This window comes from Sus scrofa, chromosome 14, assembly GCF_054392235.1.
Source record: "Sus scrofa isolate SSC_HxYL_T2T_F1_AM1 chromosome 14, Sscrofa_HxYL_maternal_Yorkshire_Landrace_v2.0, whole genome shotgun sequence".
Lineage (NCBI taxonomy): Eukaryota > Metazoa > Chordata > Mammalia > Artiodactyla > Suidae > Sus > Sus scrofa.
The window spans coordinates 20,063,000-20,076,266 of record NC_139396.1 but is presented as its reverse complement, the minus strand read 5'-3'; the positions used below and the strand labels follow the sequence as shown (position 1 = coordinate 20,076,266).

Genomic DNA, 13,267 nt, shown 5'->3' with positions numbered 1-13,267 from the left:
ATCCCTGGCCGGGCACAGTGGGTTAAAGATCCAATGTTGCCATACCAGCAGCACAGGTCACAACTGTGGCTTGGATCTGATCCCTGGCCCAGAAACTCCATATGCCTTCAGGGCATCCAAAAAAGAAATGAAACATGAAAAAATGAAAAGAAAGTATGTAGGAGTTCCTGCTGTGACAAGGTGGGTTTAGAATCTAACTAATCGAAGCAAAGGCACCAGTTCAATTCCTGGCCTGGTGCAGTGGGTTAAAGGATCTGGCTTGCTGCAAGGCATGGGGTTGCAGCTGTGGCTGGAATTCAGTCCCTGGCCTGGGAACTTCCATATGCCTTCGATGCAGCCATTTTAAAAAAATTGTGTAACTTTGCACCAGCAGCATCTGTTTCCATGCTCTGTTTCCAAATGCAAGGTTTAAATCTTGCTGCTGGAGTAGAAGGAATGAACGCCTTTATTATGATCTCTTATTCTTGTGGGAGAAGGCAGGTCTCTGCTTGATGTTTTTTCCTCCACCCATCGTAGATCAAAACTTAAGTTTCCCTGTAGTTGTTGCTGTCAATGCTGGAGAGAGTCATTTCAATAAAATATAAGCTTATTTTATCACATGTTGATAAAATAACAGTAGTCCTGTGTAGAGATTGCCAGAATCCATTCTACAAGAATTCTGCTTCTTCTGGTCTACTCATGAATTTCTTCCCCTGCTCAAACTAGTAAAGAAATTCCTATGAAATTACCCCCAGCACCAACAGAAGGAAAACTGGGAAATTCACAAATATGCACACAGTAACATGCTCTTAAACAACCAGTGGGCTAAAGTAAAGATCACAAGACAAATTAGAAGACACAAATGAAAGAAACGTAAACATGCTGTACCAAAATTTTTGTGATGCCGTGAAATATGCTCAGAAGGAAATTTGTAGCTTTAAATGCCTATGTTCCTACATTAAAAAATGTCTCCAATTAGCCACTTAAATTGGCACCTTAAAGCACTTAGAAAAACTCAAAACTAGCAGAAGGAAGGTAATAATGAAGATTAGAGTGGAGATAAAGAACAGAGAAACAAGAGGGAAAATAAATGAACCAAAGATATTTTCAAAGAGCAACAAAATTGACAAATCTTTGAGAAAAGACTCCGATTAAAATAAGAAACAAAAGTGAGGAAATTACTACAGACCTTAATACCAAAGATAGCATTGAACTGTACTCTTAAAAATGGTTAAAATAATGAGGAATTCCCATCATGACTCAGCGGAAACGAATCTGACTAGAATCCATGAGGACATAGGTTTGATCCCTGGCCTCACTGAGTGGGTTAAGGATCCAGCATTGCCATGAGCTGTGGTGTTGTAGACAAGGCTCAAATCCTGAATTGCTATGGCTGTGGTGCAGGCTGGCAGCCATAGCTATAATTCGACCCCTAACTTGGGGTGAAGGCCCTAAAATGACTTAAAAAAGAAAAAAGAGAGAGTTAAAATGATGAATTTCATGTTATGTAAATGTACCTCAATGAAAAAGCTTACATTTGTGTGCATTCACACCTATAATCTGTCCTGTTCCTTTGATCTATGTGTTTGTGTGTGGTTAACCTCTTACTATTACCATACTGTCTTGATAACTGTGATTTTATAGTAAGTCTTAAAATCAGATTTTCTTCTTTTCAAAATTATTTTGGCTGTTCAAGTTCCTCTCACTTTCCATATAGAATTTAAAATTAAGTTGTCAATATATACAATGAGTGATCCTGGGATTTTGACTGGAGTTGTGTTAAATCTATAGATCACCTTTTTTAAAATTAGCATCTTAACCATATTTAATTTTTCAATCCATGATCATAATATATCTCTCCATTTATTTAGATTTTTAGATGTCTTTTGATCTTCTTCATTCGCTTTTTTTTTATTTTTAAGCATATAGCTCCTGCACACATTTTCAGGTTTATATCAAAGTATTTCCTTTTTTTTAAATAAAAGGTATTTTAAAAACAGATTTATGAGAAGCCGCCAGGGTCTTCTCTGAGTTTCTCTGTCTTCTAGGTTCGCGTTCGTTGCGCAGTTACGATGCCTCGTGGAAGCCGAAGCCGCAGTTTCCACATGGCCCCTCCGGCTAGCCGGGCACCTCAGATGAGAGCTGCACCCAGGCCAGCGCTGGCAGCTCAGCCACCAGCAGCAGCTCCACCATCTGCTGTTGGCTCCCCTGCTGCTGCACCTCGGCAGCCAGGTCTCATGGCCCAGATGGCAACCACTGTAGCCGGCGTGGTTGTGGGTTCTGCCATCGGCCACACGATAGGTCATGTGATCACTGCGGGCTTCGGTGAAGGAAGTAGTGCTGAGCCCTCAAGGCCTGACATCACTTACCAGGAGCCTCAGGGAGCCCAGCCAGCACAGCAGCAGCAGATTGGCCCATGCTTCTATGAGGTGAAACAGTTTTTGGAGTGTTCCCAGAACCAGGGTGACCTTAAGCTTTGTGAGGGTTTCAGCGAGGTGTTGAAACAATGCAGACTGGCAAATGGATTATCTTAAGCAAGAAGCTCCATTGAAGACATGAAAAATCACCCCCCATGACCTGGTTGATTTAGCATAAAAATGTGATTGATCATGAAGATATAAAGTGTGAAATCAAGATTAAACCTCTCCTCTATCACTAATAGCTTTCGTGCTTCAGAATTGCAGTGGAGGAGGGTATTCTTCTGATGTGGAAGTTCATTGAGTACTGAGTTTGGGGCTGGGCAGATGTTTATGTGGCCTCTGAAACATGCTTTTCTGATGTTATTGTTTGTGAATTAATTAGAATAAAGAGATTTTCTTTCAAAAAAACAAAAAAAACCCAGATTTATACATTAATATTGTATAAATTGCATTTTAATTTTTGTATGTTGACCTTTTCTTTTTCTTTTTCATTTCTGGCCACCCTGCAGCATATGAAGTTCCTGGGCCAGGGATCAGATCCAAGCCAGAGTTGTGACCTAAGTCACAGCAGCAGCAATTCCAGATCCTTCACCCACTGTGCTAAACGGGAGATGGAACCTCAACCCAGTTCTCCCAAGATGCTGCCGATCCCTGTTGTGCCACACCAGGAACTCCATATGTGGACCTTTTATTAAAACTATGCTAAATTCACTTGTTAAGTCTAGGAGCCTTTAAAAATAGACTCTAGAGACTTCTACTTTAATGATCATGTCATCCGTTCCAATCTATATGGTTTTTTCTCCCCTTGCTTTATCGTACTGGCTAGTCAGCTTATGATGTTAAAAATAATGTATCTTTGCTTTGTTCTTGATCCTGGGGTAAAATATGAAACCTTTCATACTAATCCTGATGTTAATTATAGATTTTTTTGTAGGTACCATTTATTAAGGAAGTTCCTTTCTATTCCTAATATACTAGAGGGGTTTTTTGGGGGAGTAGCACCCTGCAGCTTATGGAATTCCTGGGCCAGGGATCAGATCTGAGCCAAAGTTGCGACCTACACCAGAGCTGTGGCAATGCCAGCTTCTTTAACCCACTGTGCCGGACAAGGATCAAACCTGCATCCTGGCACTGCAGAGATGCTGCCAATCCCATTGTGCCAGAGGGAACGCCTACCAGAGTTTTTTATGATGAATGGATTTGGAGTTTTTCAATTGATTTCAATTTTCTTTTTTATATCAATTAATTTTGAATTTTTTTGTCCAGGGATCAGGATACTATAACTCACAGGCCAAATCCTGCTCATCAACTGTTTCTGTAGAGGCCATAAGCTAAACAAATTTAAAAAAATGTTTTTACAAATTTTTAAAGGATTGTAAAAAGAAGAAGAATATAATACACTACAAAAACTGTATGACACCCAGTGGGCCCTAATTAAACTCAAAAGCTTCTGCACAGCAAAGGAAATCATTTAAAAAAAAAGACAACCTACACAATGGGAGAAAATTTTTGCAACGGACTCAACTGACAAAGGTTTAATCTCTAAAATATACAAACAACTCATACAATTCAATAGCAAAAAAACAAACAACCCAATTGAAAAATGGGAAGAAGGCCTAAAAAGACATTTCTCCAAAGAAGGCATATAGATGGCCAGCAGGCACAAGAAAAAATGCTCAGCATCACTAATTATTAGAGAAATGCAAATCAAAACTACAATGAGATACCACCTCCCGCCAGTTAGAGTGGCCATCATTAACAAGTCAACACATAACAACTGCTGGAGAGGATGTGGAGAAAAGGGAACCCTCCTACACTGTTGATGAGAATGTAAATAGGTAAAACCAGTATAAAAAACAATAAGGTAATATCTCAGAAAACTAAATATGGAACTACCATATGACCTACTCCTGAGCATATATCCAGACAAAAAAAAATTCATTGAAAAAGATACATGCACCTGTATGCTCATGGCAGCACTATTCACAATAGCCAAGACATGGAAACAATCTAATTGCCCATCTGAATAGGTGTTTAGGAAGATGTGGTGCATATACACAATGGAATACTACTCAGCCATAAAAAGGACCAAATAATGCCATTTGCAACAACATGTATGTACCTAGAGACTCTTCTACTGAGTGAAGTAAGTCAGAAAGAGAAAGACCCCATATGATATAACTTACATGTGGAGTCTAAAATATGGCACCAATTATCTATCTACAAAACAGAAAAGATCATGGACATGTAGGACAGAAGAGTGTATGTAGTGGGGCTGGGGAGGGACTGGGATGAATTGGGAATCTCAGGTTAGTAGATGAAAACTCTTGCATTTGGAATGGATAAGCAAGGAGATCCTGCTGTATAGCACAGAGAACTACATATCTAATCACTTGTGATGGAACATGATGGAGGATAATGTGAGAAAAAGAAGGCATATATATATGTATGTGTGTGTGTGTGTGTGTGTGTGTGTGTGTGTGTGTGTGAGACTAGGTTACTTTTCTGTACAGCAGAAATTGACAGAACATTGTAAATCAATCATTTTTTTAAAAAAAGGTGTAAGTTCTACCTCTAGATTCTTATGTTTTTAAATACGAGGATATATATGGCTATCTAGTTGTTCTAGCACTATTTGTTGAAGAGACCATCTTTTCTCCATTGTATTGCCTTTGTATTTCCTCAAGATCAGTTCACTATACTTACGTGAGTCTCTCTCTGGGTTCTTTATTCTGTTTCAATGATCTGTTTGACCGTTCTTTCACCAGTACCACATGGTCTTGATTACTATAGCTTCATCATAAGTCTTGAAGTCAGGCAGTGTCAGTCCTCCAACTTTACTCTCCTCCTTCAATACTGGCTATACTGGGTCTTTTGCCATTCTGGATAAATTTTAGAATCACTTAGTTAATATCCACAAAATAAGGCCAGCATTTTCAAAGAGACTGCACTGAATCTATAAATCAAGTTTCAAAGGGCCAACATCTTGCCAATATTGAGTTTCCCATGCATGGACATGAAATATCTCTACATTTATCTAGTTCTTTATTTTTTTCATCAGAGTTTTATAGTTTTCCTTGTATAGATCTTGAATGAATTTTGTTAGATTTATACCTAAGTATTTGATTTCTTGAGTCTAATGTAAATGGCAATGTGTTTTAAATTTCAAATTCTACTTGTTTATTGCTACTACAAAGAAAGTGTTAGTTTTAGCACAATAAACTTGTATCCTGTGATCTTGCTATAAGAACTTATTAGGCAGGGACGTGGGCTCCAAAGCTCAGAGCCTCAACACAGGCAGGTGGGCGGGCGCCACACTCACCACCCCCATGGACGTGATGAGCCTCTGGTGGTCCTGAAAGGTCACCAGCTGCAGGCCGTGGATGGTGAAGAGCACCAGCTCCGACCCGGACACCAGCAGGATCACCTGAGAGCCGTGGCCCTTCATGATGTGAGGAGGCATCATGGTCTCTGGCAGGAGGAAACTTGTGATCTGTTCTCCTTTTTGAAATAAAGACACACAGACTGTCATTTCTTAGTAGCAGCTGTGGGTCTAGAACAGACATGCCTCACCTAAGATGGTGGAAAAAGCAATGGCTTTGTGGTCACAGCTGTGTTCAGTCCTGACCCATGCATTTGTTCCCCTAAGTCCCCCGGGCACCGGCTCTGAGATACTGACTGCGATGCCTCACAGGGGCTGGGAAGGCCCAAGATGACATGACAGTGGAAATGACCCAAGGATGAGGCTTCTGCCCTGCCTTCTCCCCTTCCTCATCTAAGACAGGATGATGTAAGAAATGGCCACATGAGAACTACGACTTTTATGACATCTGCCAAAAACTTGGTGAAGATACTTTTATACTGTATAGTGTTACTTGTTAAAATTTTTTTTTATTTGATCATTTCCTTATGGAATTTAGCACCAGGAACATAAAATTACCTCTTCTGAAGAAGTCATGTGTTTTCTCACATCAGACAAAGGATTACATTACACATCCTGTATCCCTTTTTTCCTTGGCTGCCAGGAAGCTCAGAGTAAAATTTATGGTCAAATGACGACAGGAAAACAAATGAACATAATACAAAAGAAAAAATGCTAAGGACCACAGGGAAAGCCTATCAGAGGGATGCAGGGTTTGGGAAATAGAGGAGACAAAAAAGGAGATGGATGTGGGTCTTATTTTCCTACTGGATGAGGAGTTCATTAGGGAAGAGAGAGTTGTGGCTTTTATTCACCTTTGTGTGCACTCAGTGTTGAGAACATTGACTCTGGCCTAGTTGTGAAAGAGAGGGATGAATGCAGCAGGGAGACCAGTCAGGAGAGGGGAGAGAGTGGACCGTAGGTGACGTCTGAGGCCCAGGGCCAGGCACAGGGTCCACTACACAGCACACGCCCAACTGCTCAGCCGTTACATAAATCCCAACAAGAAAACCTTTGTTGGAGTTCCCGTCGTGGCGCAGTGGTTAACGAATCCGACTAGGAACCATGAGGTTGCGGGTTCGGTCCCTGCCCTTGCTCAGTGGGTTAACGATCCGGCGTTGCTGTGAGCTGTGGTGTAGGTTGCAGACGCGGCTCGGATTCCATGTTGCTGTGGCTCTGGCGTAGGCCAGTGCCTACAGCTCCGATTGGACCCCTAGCCTGGGAACCTCCATATGCCGTGGGAGAGGCCCAAAGAAATAGCAAAAAGAAAAAAAAAAAGAAAACCTTTGTTGGCTCACTATGATTCACTGAGAGGAAAGAAAAGTGCCCCAAAGGAAACATGAGCAATCTGTGCTTGAAGCATAATAAGGCATGGTGGTGACAGCCCTAATACGGGGATCCTTACCCACAGTCCACTCGATCCCTGGACTTCTTGGCCCCTAGCTCATAGGTCGTGACAACCAACTGCATGCCATTGTCATTTCTGTGCATCACCATTAGCTGGGCTGCCTTGTCAGGGGCCCAACAGGCCCTGGACGTCTGCCAGATGGGGAGAGTGGTGGAGGCAGAAGGCTCATCCTCTGATGGACACAGCAAAGAGTGAGTGTGGAACACCTGGGGAGAGACTGCCACATGTCAACACCATCTCACGTCTCCTCACCTGTGAGGGAGGGGACTTCTCCAACCTGGGAGCACTATGAAAACCGCTCCCACAGACCCAACCACCATGACCTTACTTGGGTCTTACAGGAGTGGCCTGTGCCACCTGTGGACCCTCCTTTCATGACCACACCAACCACAAAGTGAGGTTAATCCAGCCCAAGTGTGGCCCTGCTGGGAACATGGTGGCACACTGGTCCCAGGGAGGGCGATGTGATGGGTGAATCAAATAAACGGATTTTCTGCTTTTGAGCAGCTGCATGTCACCATCTTGCTTTTGCCTCCAATGTCTTCCTCGGTAATTCCTCTCCTATCTCCTTGCAGGCTGCTTCCAAACACCCGCTTCTCGGTGCTGCCCATGGATCCTGTGGCCTCTCTCTGCTGGCTGCCCTCTTCAATCACCGGCCTCCCCTGGCTACAGGCTCCAGCACAGCCAGTCTGTCCTGCTCTGCCACTGCTCTCTCTTGCTGTCCTTCCTTGGCCACCAGCCCAAGTACATCTTAGAGATCTTCTCCAGCTGCCTGCTTCTCACCCTAATCTAATTTTCAAATACAACCCCTGGCACTCAGAATGAACATCTCTGAGCCCATGAATCACTGGCAGATGCAGCCCCTCACATGGGCCAGCTACGTGCAGGCCTCCAGGTAATGGATGCTGTCCCTGCACTGTCAGCATCTCCTCCATGCCCGGCCTGGACCCTCTCTTCCTCACTCTTGCTGAAGACAGTTCTCGGGCCACCAAATACCTCATGAGCCTTTCCACCAAGAAGTCTCTAAGGCCCCAAACCCCTTCAATATTGAACTCTGCCCTCTCTAGCCAGGGAGCTGACCCCTTCCAACCTGTGGGCAACAGGGCAGCATGGAAACAGCAGAGGCTCCGGGGAGAAGCCAGCATTGTGTTAAGTCAGCTGGTGGCCCGTGAAGGCCACCACTGCTCTCAGCCACCACCGTCACTCATCGTCATCATCCCCATGGGCTAAGGGGCTTGGTGTTACACAAGAAGCTGCCCCCCAGATGCACCCCACAAGCCTGGGGCACAGGACCTGCCACCTTGCGTGCACAAAGCCAAGTCCCTTGGGCAAGGGACACAGCCCCACTACTGACCTTTGGCCCAAGTCTGAATGTGGGGTTGACGCAAACACCCACGGCCAGTCAGAAGAGCAAAGGAGACTGGTGGGGCTGTTGGGAAACATGCTCACCCTGGAGAGCAGCTGCAGCTGGGGCACCGTCAGCATGTAGAGTGCCCCCTCAGCACAGGCGGCCTGCAAGCCAGGGGACAAAAACTGAATAAAGAGCTAAAATGAATCAGAGAGAAAGTGTCCAAGAAGATAAGCGAGGAAGATCAAATAAACGCATAAATGAAGCTCCTACAGAGGAGAAGTTAAATAATTAACAGCCTGGCGTTTACAGTCCATGTACAATGAAACTTTCTGGAGGTAAAAGAAAACCTGAATCATGTACTGAAAGGGTATATAAACTCCTGGGAAAATTGAGCTATGACGATACCTACAAACATCTATATTCAAGAGAATGGATCAAAGCAGAAAGGTGGGAGTTCCCATTGTGGCTCAGCAGGTTAAGAACCCGACTAGTATCCATGAGGAGGTGGGTTCCATCCCTGGCCTTGGTTAAGGATCCAGTGGTGCACTGAGCTTGTGGTGTAGTTCACAGATGCGGCTCGGGGCCAGAGTTGCTATGGCTATGGCGTATGCCGGCAGCTGCAGCTCCAATTCGACCCCTGGCCTGGGAACTTCCATATGGCATGGAAGGAAAAAAAAAAGGGCAAAGCAGAAAGGTGGTGGAATATGAGAGGAAAGGTGCCAGGCACACGCCAAGCCTTAGAAAACAGGAGTAGTGATCCTGATTAGCAGAAGAGATACAGGATTCAGGCCCCAAGTAGGAAATGAAACAAAAGTGAAGACCCTTTACCATGCTAAAAGCTGTAATTCACAATGAAGTGATAATACTTAGACATACCTAGGAATCAAACACCCCAATCACATTTACAGAGCAGATACAAGAAAGAGTGGAATGAAATTCACTGATAATTAATAAATTATGTGTTTAAATATATTATTAAAATAATAATAATAATATGGTGGAGTTCCCATCATGGCTCAGTGGTTGACGAATCTGACTAGCATCCATGAGGACACAGGTTTGAACTCTGGCCTTGCCCAGTAGGTGAAGGATCCAGTGTTGCCATGAGCTGTGATGTAGGTTGCAGTCGTGGCTTGGATCCCACATTGCTATGGCTGTGGTGTATGCCAGCAGCTACAGCTCTGATTAGGCCCCTAGCCTGGGAATCTCCATATGGCATGGGTGTGGCCCTAAAAAGCCAGAAAAGTATGTATGTGTATATATATATATATATATATATATATATATATATATATAAAGAATAATATAATTCTCAGCCTAAGACAAGCCAAGTAGATAAAAAGTAAATAAATATAAGACATAAACAACATAATTAAGAATGACTAGGCGTTTCTGTTGTGGCTCAGCGGGTTAAGGACCCAACTAGTATTCATTGCAGGTTTGATCCCTGGCCTTGCTCAGTGGGTAAAGGATCTGGCATTGCCACAAGCTGTGGTGTAGTTTACAGATGCAGCTTAGATCTGGCATTGCCACAAGCTGTGGTGTAGGCTGGAAGCTGCAGCTCTGATTTGACCCATAGCCTAGGAACTTCCATATGCTGCAAGTACAATCTTAATAAGGCAAAAAAAAAAAAAATGACTACCTTTGGACCTTTGTACCCTAATAATGGAGAGCACAGTCCTTACAAGCACACACAGTTAGAAAAACTGAATAAAGCTGTGGCACAATAGATGAAGAATATGGGAGTTCCCCTTGTGGCTCAGCAGTAATGAAACCAATTAGTATCCATGAGGACATGGGATTGATCCCTGGCCTCGCTCAGTGGGTTAAGGATCTGGCATTGCCATGAGCTGTGATACAGGTCGCAAATGTGGCTCAGATCTGCTCTTACTGTGGCTGTGGTGCACGCGGGCAGCTAGAGCTCTGATTCAACCCCTAGCCTGGGAACTTCCGTATGCCATAGGTGGAGCCCTAAAGAGAAAAAAAAGAAAGAATGTGACTGGTTACTGCAGAGGTGCAGGTTTTATTCCTGCACAGTGGGTTAAAGGATCAGGCATTGCCACAGCTGCAGCTTATATTCAACCCTTGGTCCAGGAGCTTACATATGCTGGGCATGCAGCCATAAAAAGAAATAATTTTTTTTTTAAATTTATGTATGGCAAAGTAATAAAAACAATATCCTCTGGTCACAATGATATAAAACTAGTAATCAATAGCAATATTAAACAGACAAGACATTAGTATAATCACAAAAAAATGGGAGAAAGTTCATATACACAAAAAGAAATAACACGGGGGAAAATTTTTTAAGCAGAGGGAATTTAAAGAAAAATTATCAAGAGAATATTCTACAGAATTGTGTGCATAAAAAATTGAAAACCTAGATACACTGGGTAGTTTCCTAGGAAAATGCAACATATCAAAATGATCTTAGGAGACAGAAAAGCTTGAGCAAACCAATTTCTATAGAAGACAAAGAAAATTACCCCACAAAAAAGTATCCAGCACCAGATGATGAAAAGCCTACAGAAATGTGGATATTTATGCCATGTTCACTGCTTATTAAGATATTGGTTGTCCTGAAATCAATCAACAGATTCAAAGTAACCAAAATCCCAGGAAGCAGTTTTGTAGAAATTGACAAGCTGTCTTGAAAAATTTTAGGGAAATGGATATATTTTCAAAAAAAAATGCTGGAGGTCACAATTTAACTATACTCTGCAGGAAACAAGACCCTGTGCGACCGTCATAAGGCCAGACATACAGATAAGTGGAAAGTGACCCACACATTCAACATATAATACATGAGACACAGACAGCTGATATTTTCACAAACAAAGGTGACGATGTAATTCGATGAGGAAAGGATGGTCTTTCCCACAAATTCTGGATATCCATTTGTAAATAAAAATGAACCCTCGAGTTCCCGTTGTGGCTCAGTGGTCATGAACCCGACTAGTATGCATGAGGATGTGGATTCAAACCCTGGCCCTGCTCAGTGGATTAAGGATCTGGCACTGCTGGGCGCTAAGGCGTAGGTTGCAGATGCAGCATGGATCTGGTGTTGGTGTGGTTGAGGCATAGGCTGGCAGCTGCAGCTCTGCTTCTATCCCTAGCCTGGGAATGTCCATATGCAAGGGTACAGCACTAAAAAAAAAAAAAAAAAAAAAAAAAAAAAAAAAAAAAAAAAAAAAAAAACAGAAAGAAAGAAACTTGACACTGACCTTGCTCACAAACAAAATTTAACTTGAAATAAGCCACTGACCTACACAGAGAACAACTTCGAAATAATGCCTGGGACAGGGGAAAACTCACAAAGCTGAGCCAAGGAGTCCAGGTGCTGGGTACGCATTTGGAGGCCTTTTCAGGTTGTTAGCAGTTCAGGACACTGTGGGTGCAGAACTGAGGTTGCCTGGCCAGCTGGGGCCAGGGCCAGTTCTTGCTCCCAGGCCCACCCACAGCATGGTGGCCAGCATCTGGTTCACACAAGGCTCCCAGACCTTTGAGTCTCCGACTTCGTCTTCTGCTACCAGCCAGAATAAACCCTGTGCCCTTAAAGCACTCATGGAATTAGAGCCCACCCAGGTCATCTCTCTTTAGCTGGGTAACAGAAATTTCTCATGATGCTATAAGCTTTGACCACTTCTCCTGAAATTCCACACGTTTGCTCAATATATTTTTAGGCCATATACTGAGGTGCATCCTAAAGTAGCATGGCTGTATCTTCCTGGGAGGTTGACTTAATTATTATCTGGAGATGACCCCTAATATCCAGGAAAGACTAGGACCTTCCAGCCCTCCCATCTAGCATTACTAGCTGGGTCAGCTTGCTTCTGGTTCTCATCCCCAGGGCACACCATTTTCCCATCCTTCTATTTATTTATTTATTTATTTATTTATTTTGCTTTAGGTTTTATTTTTCTGTTATAGTTGGTTTACATTGTTCTGTTGATTTATGCTGTAAAGTGACTCGGTCATACACACACACACACACACACACACAAATTCTTTTTTTTCACATTGTCCTCCATCAGGTTCCATCACAAGTGAGTGTCTAGATGCAGTTCACTGTGCTATACACCAGGATCTCACTGCTTATCCACCCCAAATGCGATAGTTCATTTTCCCATCCTTTCAATTCCACCCTTCCTAAGTGTTCTGTTTTAGATGAGTCTTATATTAGTTTCCTAGGGCTGCAGTAATAAAATCAGTGGCTTAAAAAAGCAAAAATTTAGGAGTTCCCATTGTGGCACAGCAGGAATGAACCCAATGAGTAACCATGAGCACATAGGTTCGATCTCTGGCCTCAGCAGGTTAAGGATCTGGTGTTGCCGTGAGCTGTGGTGTAGATCGCAGATGCAGCTTGGATCCCAGGTTGCTGTGGTTGTGGTGTAGGCTGGCAGCTACAGCTCCAATTCAACCCCTAGCCTGGAGAAGCTCCACATGCTGCCAGTGTGGCCCTAAAAATAAAGCAAAACAAACCAAAAAAGTCAGCAAAAATTTATTCTCTCACAGTTCTAGAAGCCAGAAGCCTCAAATCAATAGCCAGCAGGGCCATCCTTCCTCTAAAGGCTCTAGGGCTATCCTCGGCTTATAACAGCAGATCCAGGGTTGTTTCTGTCTGCGCCTGGCTTCTCTCTCTGTGTGTGTATCTCTGTGCCCTCTCCTCTTCTTACAAAGATAACACC

General features: G+C 43.2%; 1 pseudogene; it reads left to right on the top strand.

Moving 5' to 3' along the window:
* Positions 1-2,008: 2,008 nt before the first annotated feature.
* Positions 2,009-2,696, top strand: LOC146396395 (coiled-coil-helix-coiled-coil-helix domain-containing protein 2 pseudogene; annotated as a pseudogene).
* Positions 2,697-13,267: the final 10,571 nt, after the last annotated feature.